The 16708-nt window shown below is 31.3% G+C and overlaps 1 protein-coding gene across 2 annotated transcripts in view; it reads right to left on the reverse strand.

The window, feature by feature from the left end:
• Positions 1–14240, reverse strand: part of LOC118184595 (uncharacterized) — a 366479-nt gene extending 352239 nt beyond the window's left edge. The window contains exon 1 of one of the 2 annotated variants that reach the window (XM_085824279.1): positions 14107–14240. The gene's annotated coding sequence lies outside the window, so the exon portion shown is untranslated. The remainder of the gene's footprint in view (positions 1–14106) is intronic. The other variant, XM_085824280.1, reaches the window with a different exon arrangement.
• Between the last annotated feature and the right edge of the window lie 2468 nt (positions 14241–16708).

Here is a 16708-nt window from a genome sequence, read left to right on the forward strand (position 1 = left end):
GGATACATTTCTCGCTCCAGTCATAGCCAACAGAACCATTCTTACGCTCGACTAGACGCATATCTCTCATACAAACTTGGCATTTACATCGAGAACTAATTAAATCTTCATTCATACACCAATCAGTTGCAGTTTTTCTTATACTTTCGCTCTAAATCATGGGGTAAAAATAACTAGAATTTGTCCCAGCAGACATGCTTCTTTGTGGAAATGAGGTACGACGATTAATTAGAACTAGTAGCTAACGAAAACCAAAGCTCAATTAAAGGCAATTAAAATCACAATAAATCGAAATGCGGTCAAACCTTAAAACACGTGATTTGCAGTACGTGTAATCTTCGATCAGTAAAATAAGAATTTCCAATCAAAGAAAACTTAAACACTGTCACATAACAAACAGAATGGCTGACATAATATTGAAGAGATCACGTCGTTTTGGGGTTGCTAGAAAACCGGTATCAACGTTGGTATTTGATGCCAAATCAAAGGGCACCTTTTTCTATACTAGAACCAGTGTTTTCAGTCCTACATAAACTTCTTTTCCAGTAGCCACTAGAATCATTTTGAAATTCCGAAACAAAGTCTCAATTCATTTTTAATTCCTTGTACGAAGTAAAGAGGAAGTATTGTAATCGCGAAAAGTTTCAGGAGAGCATATTTCAACGAAAATATCCATTTTAACCGTTATCGAATGCAATTTAACAATGTTTTTGAGTGATATCTGTACGTAAGGACAGAATAAAATACTCTTTTCCTTCAAAAAAATTATAAAACTGCTTTAAAATTAATTCTGAAGAGAATTTTTCGTGGCGTCTGTACGAACGTATGCACATACGTATCTCGCATAACTTAAAAACGAGTAGCCTCAGAACATTGAAATTTTGTACATAGGACTGCTATAACATTTAGATGTGCGCCTCGTATTTTGGTTCAATCGGCCGCACCAAACGTATATAAATATATTTATATATATATCCACTCTCTTACCCGGCTCAGTGATCTCAGTTTCTTTACTCTTATATGTTTGTAAATTGTACATTTTTTTCTTTAAAAATGATTGAATTATATTGTTTTTATCTTCCGGTTGAGGATTTTATGCCTTTAGTAAATCTGTGTGCAATATTGTTAGAATTATCAGCAATTTTAAAGTTGTTTAATTGCCGCTAAGACTGTTTTAATGGCGGCCATTGATGTTTACATTTGAAACAGGAGACTAGTGGATTTGTTGCCAATCTAGAGAAACAGCTTCCCAACAACAAAGATAACGCATTCATTTATTATTGCCAATTAAATCATGCTTAATTCTTTCTGGAATGTTTTCGAGGAAATAAGCGTTTGAGATTTACTTCGTAATTTTTAATATAGATATTTTAAGTTTTTATGTATTTTTGCCTTCTCGCGAAGTGAGAACTGAATTAATTAAATGAGAAATACTCAATAGTCTGTGAAAAACTGTTTCGTTTTTGTTTTATTTGATTAATTTCTTTTATACATAGTTCCAGCTTTATTATAGTATTTGAATAGAACATGTGGCAACGATTAGATAGTTCTTTAAATGATATACATTTTGTGCATTCTGAGTTATAATATGAACGAAATATAATACTGTTAAGTAAACCTAGCGCCAGAGTGTCGCTATGGTAAACTCCGAAAATTAGGGATACAATTTCTCGCTCAAGTGAATTTCAATTCGCTTAAGTGAATTTTAAAGAATGCATTTATTCTATTGTGGTTTATGCGCTGTCGGCGAAGTAGGTTTAATTCAATCTAATAAGTTTAAATAAAATGCAAGAAAAAATACGTATAATTTAATATTCCGTACAAGGAAGTCATGTGATGTACACATCAGATTTTTTTACACTGGATTGTAGAGACATTAGGTTGTTTTTAAAGTAGGAGTGATGAAAAATTAGCAAACGCCTTCGTTGGGAATCGAACCATGGAGCTCTGGAATACTGGCCCAGCGTACAGAACCACTACACCACGAAGGCCCGCTAGGAAAGTGGGAGAAATACCTTATAAGAAATTTAAACTTTGCTCACTTAATTGATACTTAATTAATCCTTAGTATACAATTCAGAATTATTCAAGAATTGAGCATTAGTTTTAAAACAAACCAAAACAATTAAATTGACTCGATTGAAAAAGCATAAAAATCGCTGTAAGGTTTCATTATAGTATTACATTTTCCAAGGGATTTATCTAATTTTCCAGCAGTTTAAAGTGCATGGAGTCGACAAAAATGTTCATAGTTTTTGCTTTAGCTGTGAGCAGTTTACATTAAACAAGGACCACTTTACACAGTTCATTATCAATAACGTATTTATATAGTTATCAAATTAGGACACATTTGGTACAATCCATCACGTTTCTCTCTCAAGTAAAAATAATGTGTGAAAAAAATATGCACTAAAATAATCACATTAAACCATTTAGTAGGTTATTTAAATGAAACTATACTACTGTAACTATACAAATATCTATTACTTATGTTAATAATTAATTAGATGGGCTGGAACCACCTATAAACTCCAAAGCTTTTAGATAGAATTAAGACGACGGAGTTGCGAAACACCTTAAGAAGACTATTTAATTAATCATTGCATCACCATGTTACTTGAGACTTGCTTAAAAGATGGTATTAAATGCATTTTAAAGACATTCTTAATATGAAAATGGGCTTTAGTAATGATTTCTCATGCAACTACAAGTGAACTAAGCTGCTGCTTTATGTAATATTCCATTACTTTGTTAGACAAATAGGGAATTATAGCTAAAACACGTAATTTCAAAGATGGTTGCCAATTTCTAATCTCAAAACGTTAGTAAACCTCGAGTATACCCATAATTCCATCGACATCTTAGAGAACTCTGTTGCAATCGTAATATAGTGTTTTATAATTTGAAATTTATCCAGGTTAATTATTTTGTACAAACGTTTTGGAGTTCATTTATGTTTAAAGACTTTCTATGCGTAACTCTAGCAAGAGTACTTTAAAAATTTAAATACTTTTTTTATTTGAAATTTTGATTGTATTTGCTCGTAATACATCCACCATGATCGGATAACATAATTCTAATCTACATTAAATGATGATCCGTCAGTTTTGAATCGTTGGTTTATTTATATATTAGTAAAGATTTTCCCGGTCACTTATTAAAAAGCACTAACATTGACAGGTCACATCATTGCGATTGTATTTCCTAAATTCTTGTTTGAATTAAATAATAATAAAAGTCGCTTACAGACTTCAGTAGTTTGGTTCTTAAGAGATAACGCATCACTAACGCATTGTAAGTCTTTACGTATAACATAGTCAAAATACCTTTAAGAGCCAAGTAGAGAAACTAGAAGATTGATAAAGTTAATTTTTTAAAAATTAATAGGGATTGAGATAAACATATCACGATTAATAACTAGTTATAAAGCCACTTTACAGTTTAAAAGCTAATAATTAAATTTAACTTTTCTTTGCAGATAAAACTAATAAGTCTTTCTAACTTCTTATCATGATTTTATCCTTTAAACTCTAAACAAGTATAAATATAAATGCACGTAAATTAAAAAGGGCCAAATATCTGTAGCAATAATTGCTAACTGATTGATTTCACCATTGATAGGTAATGGTTAATTATTCAGCGACTGTTAATTAATAGTAATGAAATGTTGGTTGCTAATTAAATACTTTTAACCATTCTTCATTCTTTTAAAAAGGAAAAAACAGTGCTTCATTAAAGATAGATAACAGTAAGTAATAAGTAGGTAACAGTAAGTAAAGGTAGGTAACAGTAAGTAATAAGTAGGTAACAGTAAGTAATAAGTAGGTAACAGTAAGTAAAGGTAGGTAACAGTAAGTAATTTCATAACTTTTTAAATTTTCAGAGCTCATTGTAAAAAAAAACCTGTTTAATTTAATTTCTCACGTAAACGGTTTGTAAAAAAAAAACCTACTTAATTTAATTTCTCACGTAAACGGTTAAAAAAATTAACTTCAGAATTTTTGCTCTTTTAATTATATTTTGCAACGAATTGTTTTGTATTTAGAATTCAATTCAGTTATTACCTTACGTCCGAACTAAAAACTTTTTATCTTGCTGTATATTATATACATATACCAACATGTGAAATGTTAAGGTACAATAATACGCCATTCTAAATTAATATGTGAAATATTGTTATACATCATACCATCTTAAATAACATGCACAAGGCTTGAAGATTTTTCTTATCCTAATATTTCATATAATTTTTACACATACTTTTATTACACATAAATGAACTGCATACTTTAAATGCAAATAAACATTTCTATTGCAACAGTAATTTGTGGTTTAAAGTAAAATGGAATTTACCTTTCACTCATTCAGCTTTTATTCTGTTCATTCCTTTATATTTTAATGGTTTATTTGATTTGTAATTAGCACATTCCCTTAGATATTTTAATTTCGATTGGAATTTCATTTGATCTTTTATTTGACTATTTCCTAGCATATTAGCTTTCATAATCAAATTCAAAAATGATTTTATGACTTTTATTCAATAAAAAAAAATTTGACACCGCCGGAAAATTGTCAGTTTCATACTGTAAACGGAATGAGCTTCAACTGTAAAAACCACACTAACGCTTCACTTGACTCGAGGTATCATCTGTGTGTATAACATATCCTTATTTAAATTACCTCCCATCTAAGATCATATAATAGATTAGTTAACAGATTATGGCAAAACGCGCTAGTGCTATTTGTCTAAGGTTAGGAATGCCTTTGTGGAAGACTTTATAAGAAAAACTGGCCCGTATCCCTGTTACACATGCGGAAGGCCACGAGAACGCCCATGCAACCATCCCTTTTGTCTGGAATCGTACCCATATCGAACTACCAGTGTTCGACGCCTTTACTGCTCGGTTGTTCGTGGGCGATCATACATCAGAAAAATAATTAATAAACTTAATTATGATAAAAGTAACAATAGTGGTCTTTAACATATCTACGTTAAGTATCCAATGAGGTATTTCATTAACCCCTTTATCGTCCGACAAAACTCAGATATTTGCTTTGTCTTTTTAACTCCAAAGATAAACATTTTGTATCTGAATTCGGCCTTATAAATATTTCTTTCGCCTTCCGCCAGCTGTCAAGACCCTATTTAGAAAACCGCCTACTCATTTACCTAACCCAGGACAAAAACTTCTTTTCTATTCTCTTCTCTCTTACTTGAAAATTAAGAAAGAAATTTCATTAGAAACCCGCTTTTAAATGAGAAGTAGTTTGATTGCAATGCCAGCTGAATGGGAGTCGGAAGTGCGTTCCCATTTCTTGTATTTGTAAGGAAACTTTGTGCCATCTTCATACAGTCCAATTGTGGCGAGATCGTAATAACCAATTAAGCTACCAATCATCTGTTTTAAATTTCACTACATTCTGGGGGTGGTGGAAAACACAAAGGAGGGTAACAATCCACTCCACATTTCACACCGAAGATTATGTGATGATGTTAACTCCCCATAATAACGACGAGTCTCTCTTAGGGAAAACGGTAAGTGTTTAATAACAGAACGCGATTGTTGCAATTTCAGTTCGTCTGGATCAACATTATCTCCTGATGTTAGACTCGAGGCGTAGACCTTCAATAATAGAATTTAACCTCTGTGTTTATAATTATCTTTAACAACTTTCCAAATAATCCTCTTCCTTAGATTTCAGTGAAAAACAGATCTGGGAAAATGTAAAAATTTGTTACTCAGGAATTTTTTGTTGAAGTCTACTGAGAAAATAATCTTCAAGTTCAAAACTTTTAAAGACGCGTTGCATTTACTAAATTTCATTTGAACCTTTTTAGAAAAGGTGCATTATAAAAATCTTACTCTTGAATTGTTTTCTTTAAATGCAGATTTCAAACTTTGCTTTAATTAAAAACATTTAGAAATAATTTTTTTTCTTTTATAATCTTCTTATTTTTAAGCAAAGGATTTGAGAAATTCGCAGTTGGAAAGATTCGAGAGTATTTCATGATGTGAATTTGAAAAAATCTATGGTTTGTCCGTCTATAACGAAGAATATTTTCCCTTAACTGAACCAAATGAAATATTTTTGTTGCCATAAAAGTGAAAGAAAAACTTTTGTTTTTTTCGCCTATAATGCTTTGAACAAGTACAAAAGAAAAAAAATGGTTTAAAAGCTTTTATTCTTATGATGAATATCCAAGTGAATTATTCTTGTCGAAAACGGACAAAATTGTGCAAAGATAAGTTTCTGAATTTCCCCGTAAATTTCGCACCAAATTTTACAAAATTTAATATCTAGGCATAATTTGAGTCGTAGAATGGAAATATGGAAAACAAATTGGTATGTTATTTCAGAAAAAGTCCGATTTTGTGTTAAAATACCAATGTAGAAAAATGCTATTTATAAATCTAATATATAAGATAAGGGCGCAGCCCGGTCCACCTTGCAAAACAAAGCTTGCCCTATGACCCTATACGGGCAACGCCAGTGCAAAAATCACCACGCAACTATACAAACACACGAATCACACAATGCCAATGGCTTCTTTATTGTTATTAATAATCTTCATAACTTTATGTGCTATTCCTCTTGCCTTATATCTAATATATATCATAAATCGCGCTTTCGAGACATAAAAAACGTAGTCTCAATTTTGTCAATCGGCCCAGTAGAACGGGAGATGTAGAACTGTCCCGCCTTTTTTTTTGCGCAGTGTATATCTAGGAAACTATTTTCTGTATGCTGTTATTCTTCCTTATTTTCAAATGAATCATTTTTATATCCACACATATAGCGCACATCTTAATTTTTGTATATGCCGGAATAGTCGACAAATAAAACATTTAATAATTTTCAAATATTCAGATGCCTCTCATTACAGTGTAACCAATCCGTTGATTTCATATATCCTACCTTGAGATCTATACTAAGGTATATATTCAGAAAAGAATTTGAAAAATCATAATAGACAAATTTATCTATGCCCATCCTATAGGTCACTTTCAAACTTTCTTGCTAGTGCACTGAATATAGCTTGATTAAAAATTTGAGTTATTCCCTAAAATTTAAGTTTATTATGAAAAAATTTAAAAGTTATAAAAGCTTACAGACAAATAATAAAAAGATTACTAGATAAAGTGCAGAAAACGCAATAAGAAAAAAGGAAAAAACATTAAAAAGACCTGTCTACCAAAAATCGTTTTCATTTTAATTATGCTTTCTCCTGGAAGTTTCACTAGCAACGCATCACATTTCAATTACAATTGGTGTAATGGGAATGAAATTCAAATTTGATTATACAGAAAAATTAAGTGAGAAAAGTCATCTACTGGTGCCTGAAAAAAGACGTACGCATATTATTCGCACGCGTAATACTGCATTTAATGTCCTGTTAGAAATACTGTAGCTGTAATATATCATCTTTCCAAAAAAGAAAAAATGCAACATTTTTAAAATTAGCGTTTCAAAATAAACTTTTTTCAAGCAGCTTTTCTGTAAACGAATATGGATCTAATATTAAAATTTCTCAATAAATAAAATTATTAATATTCAATATAATTCCCAGAAACTGAATTCGTAATACTTCACTTAAACTAATTTGAATTTCGTGCGTAATACTTATGTAAGAATGTTAGCTTTATCATAGTAAATGGAATTCTTGTTGCAGAAATGACAAAATACATCTCATGATTTCGAAGGCTTATTTACCATATGTCAGAAATGCGTTACTTATATTTTCAAACTTTAATAAATGTTCATATCAAATATTATACTTTCTGGTAAATGCAAAAAGAGCTAAAAGCGTATATGAAAATATTAGAAGCTTTACGTTTATATTTAACCGTTAACGTATTTTTTAAATGTAGTAATATTTCACAGGGCTTCTTAAAATTCTCAAAATATTTGTTCCAGACAGAATTTTTATAAATATTAAGAAAGGATAAACATTTAAATTAATTTTTCAGCAGTCAGCATGACAATATTACTCCTTTTCTTTTCTTTTAGTCATGAGCGTAGGAAGAATTTAAGATGAAATGAAATATAATGGTAAAAATTAATAAATATTCACCAGCTAAGTAGTCCCAATTTATGAGCAATTTTAAGACATGTCAAAAGTAAACTACCCTGGACTAAGCTGAAGCATCCGTTGGTTGACAAGGCACAATGTTTAGACTGCATTTATATCAGCTGCAAATGTTTGCCAACTTTTTTTTTCGCAGCGAAAAGCTAATTAATTTTACCTACTGTGTGATGTATACGCGATATGGCTATTTAGCAGTGGATTGTTTGATTTATGTCACATATCGATAAAAAGGCCCTAATGATTATGTCTTTATTCATTTAATACATTTCAAAGCTCTCGTTTAGGAGACGCAGAAGAACCACTTAGGATTTTGAATTTGATATTATTTTTATCGAAGATGATATTATGTATTTTCTCTAAAAGGTTTCTATAGGTTTAAGTGCTTGAGTTTGCTGGAGTAAACATTAATACAATTGTAAAACTTAATGCAAAGTATACACATAATTAAAAATTAAATATTTTTGTTTTAAAACTAGGCAAAAGTGTAAATAGTAATACATTCGGAATAAAACCAATTCTGAAGGAAAAAAAAAGATTCTAAATAAGACTCTATCGATTTCGGGGGATTTCAATCTTAGATGCCCCAATCTTTCGCAGCCAAGAGGCTCTGCGATGCCGAAGAAAATGTTTCGTTCCCGAATGAGGGAAACTTTGGTGCGATTGCCATCGAAATCAATTAAATTTTATTTAAAATCTACGCTACTTTGAGGTGCGTTTTTGCCTAAATTTGAATGTTTAATTGACATTTATCTCTTTCATACTAGCATATCACAATATGCTTGATATTGATCAAGGTGTCAAGGTTTACTATACTACAATGTTTCTTATTATGTGACGATACTGATTCATAGTCTGTTCAAAAGAAGCTCTCTTTGTATATTGTATTTTATGTTCTCTCTTTTGAATAATTTGTTAAAATTCTTATGTTGCCAGTGCCTATCAACTTCTACCTAAATATTTATTATTATTCAGTTATTTGCACCTTTTTCACTCACCACTGTTATATATCATATTTTCATATCCTTAGTCATCAGCTCGAATAGTTCTGTAACTCACATCTTCATTAAGTACCTAAATTCAAAATATATTATTACTTAAATTCATTAATTACTTTCTTTAATACTTTTCCGAAATTTATTTTGGCTTGTTCTTTTGGCATAATTAAGAAACGCCCAATTTGTTCGATCTGGGGTAGGGCCTTCGCACTCGGGTATTATGACACGGCTCCAACGAGGTGACTCCAGGTAATTTCCTGATAGGAGCTCCACTTTTGTCGATACCAGAACCGAATGAGTATATAGATTCTTTGACCTTGTCTTCTAGATGGACCTTAATTCAAAACCTTAGAGCTAATTTATGGAACCGTTGGAGCGTGGAATATCTTAATCATTTGCAGAACCGTTCAAAATGGAATCAAGTGACATCCAATCTCAAGGCAGGACAACTAGACTTGTTAAAGGATAAAAACAAGGCATTCATGAAGTGGACACTAGCTCGCATTGAGGAGACCTTTTCTGGTCCAAATGGACTAGTACGAGTCGTAGACGTCAGAACCTCAGATGGAATCTTTCGTCGAGCCGTCTCCAATATCAGTCTACTCCCATTTCCAAATTATGTTGGACAGTCGTTCTACGAGAGCCGATATGTTCCGATTTGACTAGAAACTTTCATTCTGCCGATGTTCCGGTTTGATTAGAAACAAGCTTTTCTCTGCATCGGAATGGCAACAGTGAGAACTTGACTTTCGATTTGTTATGACGCAGCTCGAACGCTGCTCATGAAATGCAACGTTAGATTTGTTTCTAGATTCTTGATTAGATTAATTTGTTTAGTATTTAATAAATCCTTTTTAAAACTAGATTGAGTAAGATCTCTTTGTGTATTCTTTCCTTTCACTTGTGTAAGTAAGTGACGTCAGAGTTGGGAAGAGCCTAAACGTTTTTGTCATTTGACATTGATACTGACCAGAGCATTTTAGTTTGTCTTTCAATTTTTCTGACAACCATATTGTCCTTTATTTAATTTTTAATTTTTATTTAATTAACCAGTTGGAAGTTCAGTAAACAGTGAAAAGCCAGGTTATTTATGTAATTAGCAAAATCTAGAGCACTTTACAACGGAAAATTCATTTAGAATCTTAAAAAAAAAACGAACAATTTGGAATAATACTTCGGAAATCCTAAAGTACCATTTTCCATTTCTTATACTTGATAATGAACTACAAAGCCCTCTGAAAGCTCGAGGTCTCTCATCTTATGACTAATGTTAGATATTACACTAACGTCAGACCCGCTTATAACTAATTTTTAAGTTTGACCCCCTAATATTTGCCTATTAAATGCTTTAGCGTGCAAAATAATGATAGCAGTGTGCGTATCTACGAATTTTACTATTTGACAAATAAAAATTCTGTATAAAAAATTTAAAAAATCAGTAGTTTAGCTTCCAAATTAGTAAATTTAAACATAGAAAACTGTATTCACAAACTAAACAAATCTTTCATAACAAAATCAAACAAGGTGACGTAAAAGTCAATGAATATTTGCAAAATTCGCATTTCAAGGACTTTACGATATATAGTAACGCAGTTAATCTGAAGAATCTAAGAATACAACTTTTTTAATTACCGTTATTTTTCACAGGTTGCGTTTGCTTCATTAAACATGCAAAATACTTTAAAATTAGAGTTGCATGTGACAGCTATTATTATTAACACCTATAAGGACACATGTTTATTATAGCGCAAACGTACACATGCGGTCATTTTGCCCGTGTATGCATTTTTAATGATTTTTTACCCATTTTACTATTTAAAAAACATTGTAAAGCAATAAAAAATTAAAGAACATTTAAATTAACAAACAAACATTATTAAACATGACTGATAATAGATGTATTACAATTTTGAAGGTTTTAAAAAAGTAGAAAACTTGTTTTTACCAAACATTGACATAGTATATATTGACGTAATGTAAAGTTCGCAAACTCTCTCAATTTCTTTGCTCAACCAGTTTTACCAAAATCAGAACGTAAAAACGGCCCATCGGTCAAATTGACTGATATGCACTAATAGGTGCTAAGCACTGCCCGGGGCCAAGAAAAGACACATTGGCAACAGAAACAACATTCCTTCACAAATATATAATACATAGTCTTTATACTGCCAATAAAGTTGAGCAATCTACATATATCTGTAACTTGTGATAACTTTGTGATAAAAATTCAGGGTTTCATGTCTACAGATCTATGGGGTATTTCATGCTGAAAACAAGGCTTACTATTGCATTCTCTTCAAGGATTCAGAATAAAACCTGTTCCAGGAGAAATAGCATGGAGAGATCCTTCCTCGCACGTGAATACTCCTCTTTTTCTTCAGGTTAGAAAAAGTAGCATTTTGTAACTGCCTTGTGTATTGCTGATCTGAGGCAATGATGATTAAAAAACATAGGCATACATTCAGGGCAATCACGATAGTACGCCATCTGGTGGATATTGCTGTAACTATGAAATTTACACACTGATATCTTTAAGAAAGTTGTAACATTTTAGAGATTTATACAGTAATAGCTCTATTATACATTATAAATTTATAGAAAAGCGATTTGTTTAAATATTTACTGATTTTGGGATTATATTTTGCACAGAAATCAAATGAAAGAGCTTAATCAATTAAATTTTCGCTTTCAATGAAGAACGTCGTCATTGTATTAATAAATGTTGCATGATTACAATTCTGTTTTCATTTTCGTATGTCTATTCCCCTCCAAAATGTTCAAACCAGTTTTTCTCGCATCAAAATAATCTTTTATTGTATTGCTCATTGCTCCAAGGCTACTCTAAGAAAACATGAAAATGAATTAACCAGTTGGAATTTGCATTTAAATTTTTTATACCTAACACAAAACAAAGGACTTCGTTTTGAGCTGTAAACGAAGGCAAAAAAATAGAAAAAATTCTTAAATGGAGATGTACGAGCCATTTTCGTAGTACTTTTTCTGCATTGTTATTGAGTCCTAATGATACCTACGAAACTTTACGAATATTTGAACTTTAACTTGAGTATGGATTTAATATTGATTATTTAGTTATAAATAAGTGTTACTTAAGCTGCCTGAAGTTTCATATTAATTCATCTTCCTGAGTGTATTCAGTTTCAGTCTCATATAAAATGATACGATTTTTAAAAATGTAAGGAATGTCTTTCAACTTTTTTTCATACGCGGTTTTCCAGCGAGATAATTTGCAAGAATTAGTAGAATAGCAAAAGTTGTTCAATCGCATTTTTCTTTAATTATGTGATCTAGTGCATATTATAAGCACATATTTTACGAAATTTAAGAAAAATAATTCTCATTATACAAATTAAATATATGATATAAATAATAATATTAATCTAACTTACAGATATCATACTCATATATTGTAAAACCTGAATATTCCTTTCCTTTCTGCGATTAAAGGTACAACAATTTGCTCTGTACGTAATATCTCTTATATAAGCTTCAAATTAAGCACTGTATTCATTATATATAAATTTTCTGATGAGCTAAAATATTTTTGACTCATTCAGAATCAACTTATTATTCGACTAAATAGTCACGTATGTAAAATACTATAAATAAACTATCATTTTCATTAAAAATTTCATTAGCCACCCGTACTTAATAGATATCTTCAGTAAAAATGCACTTTGAATACTAAGTTTGGTTATTCTTCTGAAGAAGAAAGTAAGCAGTTCAGTACTTAAATTAATACGCACGCAGTCAAATTATAAATAATTTTAATTACGCAATTAAAAGATTTAAAAGGTGTGTTTTAGATGGCGAACATCACATAAAATTAAGTATTTGAGTACTAACATTTAACATGTATTCAATCAGCGAAAGAGGAATTTATTGAACCTAAATTAGAACCATTAAATATCAGTTATTGCAAATCTGAAAAATCAAACATGTAATTAAAGAACAATTAGGCTAATTTTTTAACAAAGTAAATGAATATTAAGCACAAGAATAAATAATGAGTAATTTGCATTCTTTCTTTTTTATTCTTTTTTTTTCCCAATTTTTTTGTTTGCGCGTGTGAGTATGCGTCAGAATTACCTCCATGTGAAGTACGTTAAAAATGTTTCGCTGAAACTTACGTAGAATTCCCATGTTCAAGTAAAATTTAATGTATTGCATTACTACATCTTCTGTAAAATTACATTCGGTGATTAAAATTTTTGAAAATGAAATGAAAAAGAGAAATTTTACGGTTAATTATAATTTATCTCACAGTAGTTTGAATTATCTTGCTATGAATAATTACTAACAATAGAAAATCTTTAACTAAAATGTGCAATGTCTCATTTTTGTTTCTTAATTTTACAACGTATGCCTTGGGAAAAAAGAATTTAGATACCTCAGAAAAATTAGTGTTCAAATACGGAGAAACAGAACATTTCATGAATAGTTTATTGGAAATAAAAATATTTAATTTAATAGTATATGATAAGTTCTCAGTGACCTTTACAGCAACGAACAAATTATCATTTTGAATCAGCAATAAAAGCAAGCTATAAATTTCGCAATCTCAGCGCTAACGTAGTATCATAGATAGTACAAATTCTTGGGGAGCATGGTTAGGAATGGGAAATAAAAAATGATATTGTAAATTGTTTAGTGAAAGGTTTTAGGAAACGTATGAACATTAGAAGCATTAAATTCCTTTAATTTTTTTCTGCGTAACGATGTACAGAAAATCTTACGTGAAGAGAAATATTATGAATTATTCTTTTAACATTTATTTAATCAATTTAAAAGCCGATTAAAATATGAAAATATAACATTAAGCAAATCTAAAAACCGAATTTCCTGAAATTAAGGAAATATCGAAAGAATAATAGTAAATAGAGAAGTAACTCATTTGATTAGAAGCGGTAACTTCAATTTTCTCAAGAGACTTGTTGAACTTTTAAACTATCAATGACATGGATATATATATCTACAGAATTTCATAAAATATCCTGCACTTACCCGGTCAGCAACAGTGCACTGCACACGGTGTTAGAAATCTATCTTGAACGTATCGGATCGAATTCGGAGCTAACTAGAATAGAACTTAGGATTCATATGCTGAAGCTTCGGCAAAGTGAATCAGTTCCCTCTCAAACGCTTCAGAAAAGTATTTTATCTTGACCGAAGATGCTTTCCCATTGGTTGAATGGAGCACCGCTCTTCTCCAATTGGAAGTGCGGGATTCTATCGACGTCATTGTGGGGGAGAAACCACCTTCGGATATGTTTCTTTTTTTTATTATTATTATATATTCTTATTTGCTATGGTTTGTTTGTTTAGAATTGATGTCTTCAGATTTCACAGTTTCTGAACTATGTTTTTTCCAATAGATATCGAAAACATTGTAGTTTTGATTTGTGAGGTGTCTGTAAAAGTTTTTGTTTTGTTATCAACTTTCGAAGACTCTTGAATTTAAAGTTTCCTAACACGATAAAGAATGACACGTCTTTCATAACGACAGTCACAACTGTATTTTCAAAGAAAGGGTTGATATATTAATGCTCTCAAAAAAGTAATACGGAATATTCTATCACTTCTTTTCCAACAAAAAGTTATTCGATTGCCCTATATAAAGACTTGTTTGAAAAGTATATTATTCTAAATTCAGATGTGTAAGAATACTGTTTCAAAAATAGGACAGTGGCAGATTTATCAAAAGAATAAAGAATCTAGAGCAGCGAAGATACCGCAAAACTTATTGAAGAATTATTACGATAAAAGGAGAAAGTAAATATGATAGCTAGAAAGGAACTAGGCCTTAAAATTATGATGAGAGTTTCGATCTGCTTATCGGATGCCAAAACTTAACTATCTCTTACTGGTTTATTTTCTTTATTCTTAACATGCAAAGAAATGGTGTAGTTAAAAAAGCTTAAGGTAATACTTCATTAATACATGATAAGTAGGAACGGTACCAAAGCATATAATTTTCAGTCATGACTGATCATCTTTTCTTATCTCAGGTAATATTAATACTTCTCTGGAATACTCGCCCAGCGTGCAGACCACCACACCACGAAGGCATGCCAATAAAATTTTCTCAACTACGCTTAAATTATATCTCTTAAGTCAAAAAGCGTTGATATTAAAAATGTATATACATATTTAATGAGCTTGTAGTGACATTACGTATTTTTTTGGAAGCAGGCAAGATGAAAAATTAGCAAACGCCTTTGCCGGGAATCGAACCACGGACCTCTGGAATACCGGCCCAGCTTGCAGAACCACTACACCACGAAGGCACGCTAGGAAGGCGGGAGAAATACCTTATATATTCCCCCCTTTAAAGGGCGACTAGTGTTTTTAGGGGACCCAATCGCCAAATCCTGGGTGTGGAGAATCATCATCCAACACCGTTTTTAGTTCCGACGCCGTTTGTAGACACATTAGGAGTTTTTTGGAAGCAAGAGAGATTGAAAAATATGCAAGGAATCGAACCGCGGAACTCTGGAATACGCGCTGAGCGTGCAGACCACCACACCACGAAGGCATGCCAAGAAGGCGGGAGAAATACCTTATACCTAGATTTGTTAAATATTTGAAAAGCTATAAGGTGATTTAACTAAGGATGATCCAAAAGTCGCGCACGTACACTTTACAACGAATAAAATTTTATGATTGAGCATTACTTTTCAACAGTATAAATTTTTAAGATTTTCATACAGAAAAAAATAGGATTGAGCATTACTTCGCAATGTATAGATTTGACTCCGTTGCTAATTTTATCCCACTCCTTTTTGGTGATGTCGTCTTGTTTGTTTCGAACTCGGAAGAAATGGAGGGCTGCTTCATTTCTCTCTTTCAGTTTCTTGAAATTAAATTATTAAGTTTGTCAAAATGTTTCTCTCACTAAGTTCACAAATATCTGAGAGGTCTCTTTCAACGATACAACAGATTTTCTGAAACCATGCACAGCAAAATTATGCTCAGTCATGAAAATTCATTCTTTTCGTTGGGGGGATTCCATCTTGCTCTAAGCAGACGGGTTTTGAAGTAAATAACATAAAGTGCAAGTGAAATTTCAAGTTATATAGTACTCGTGACATTAAAGGGATGTCATCCATTAACCCTCTGGCTGGCCCGTGGTTTCACCGATAAAGCCCAAATTTCCAAAAACTGCCATGAGAATGAGGTATTTTCTTGATTTCATTTCCAAAATGCCCCTGGTGTACTTTATACTTGGATTTATGTACTTTTAATATATTGCCCTAAATTATTGGACATATTTCAAGGTGCACGTATATGTACACTCTTATCAAATATCATCAACAAAATATTACATACGGTATTTATACGACCTTGCCGGTCAGAACAATTTGTCACTTTGAAATATTTAAAATTTTTGAAAATTTGATGGGCGCAACGTTTGTATTACCATGGATTTGGAACTATAAAGTTTAAAATAAATTTTAATGCCCGTCACCCGACTCCGAAAAGTAAAAAATTAGAAATATGTTGGTGTTTTAGTAAAAAAAAAATATATTCTCAGATCCGACTGTAAGTCATTATCTAAAATAGTGATCTAAATAATATCTAAATAGTTTTCTGAGTGATATTTCAA

The sequence above is a fragment of the Stegodyphus dumicola genome, chromosome 9 (genome assembly GCF_044657685.1).
Source record: "Stegodyphus dumicola isolate Sdum_Otavi_A_Nest chromosome 9, ASM4465768v1".
NCBI lineage: Eukaryota > Metazoa > Arthropoda > Arachnida > Araneae > Eresidae > Stegodyphus > Stegodyphus dumicola.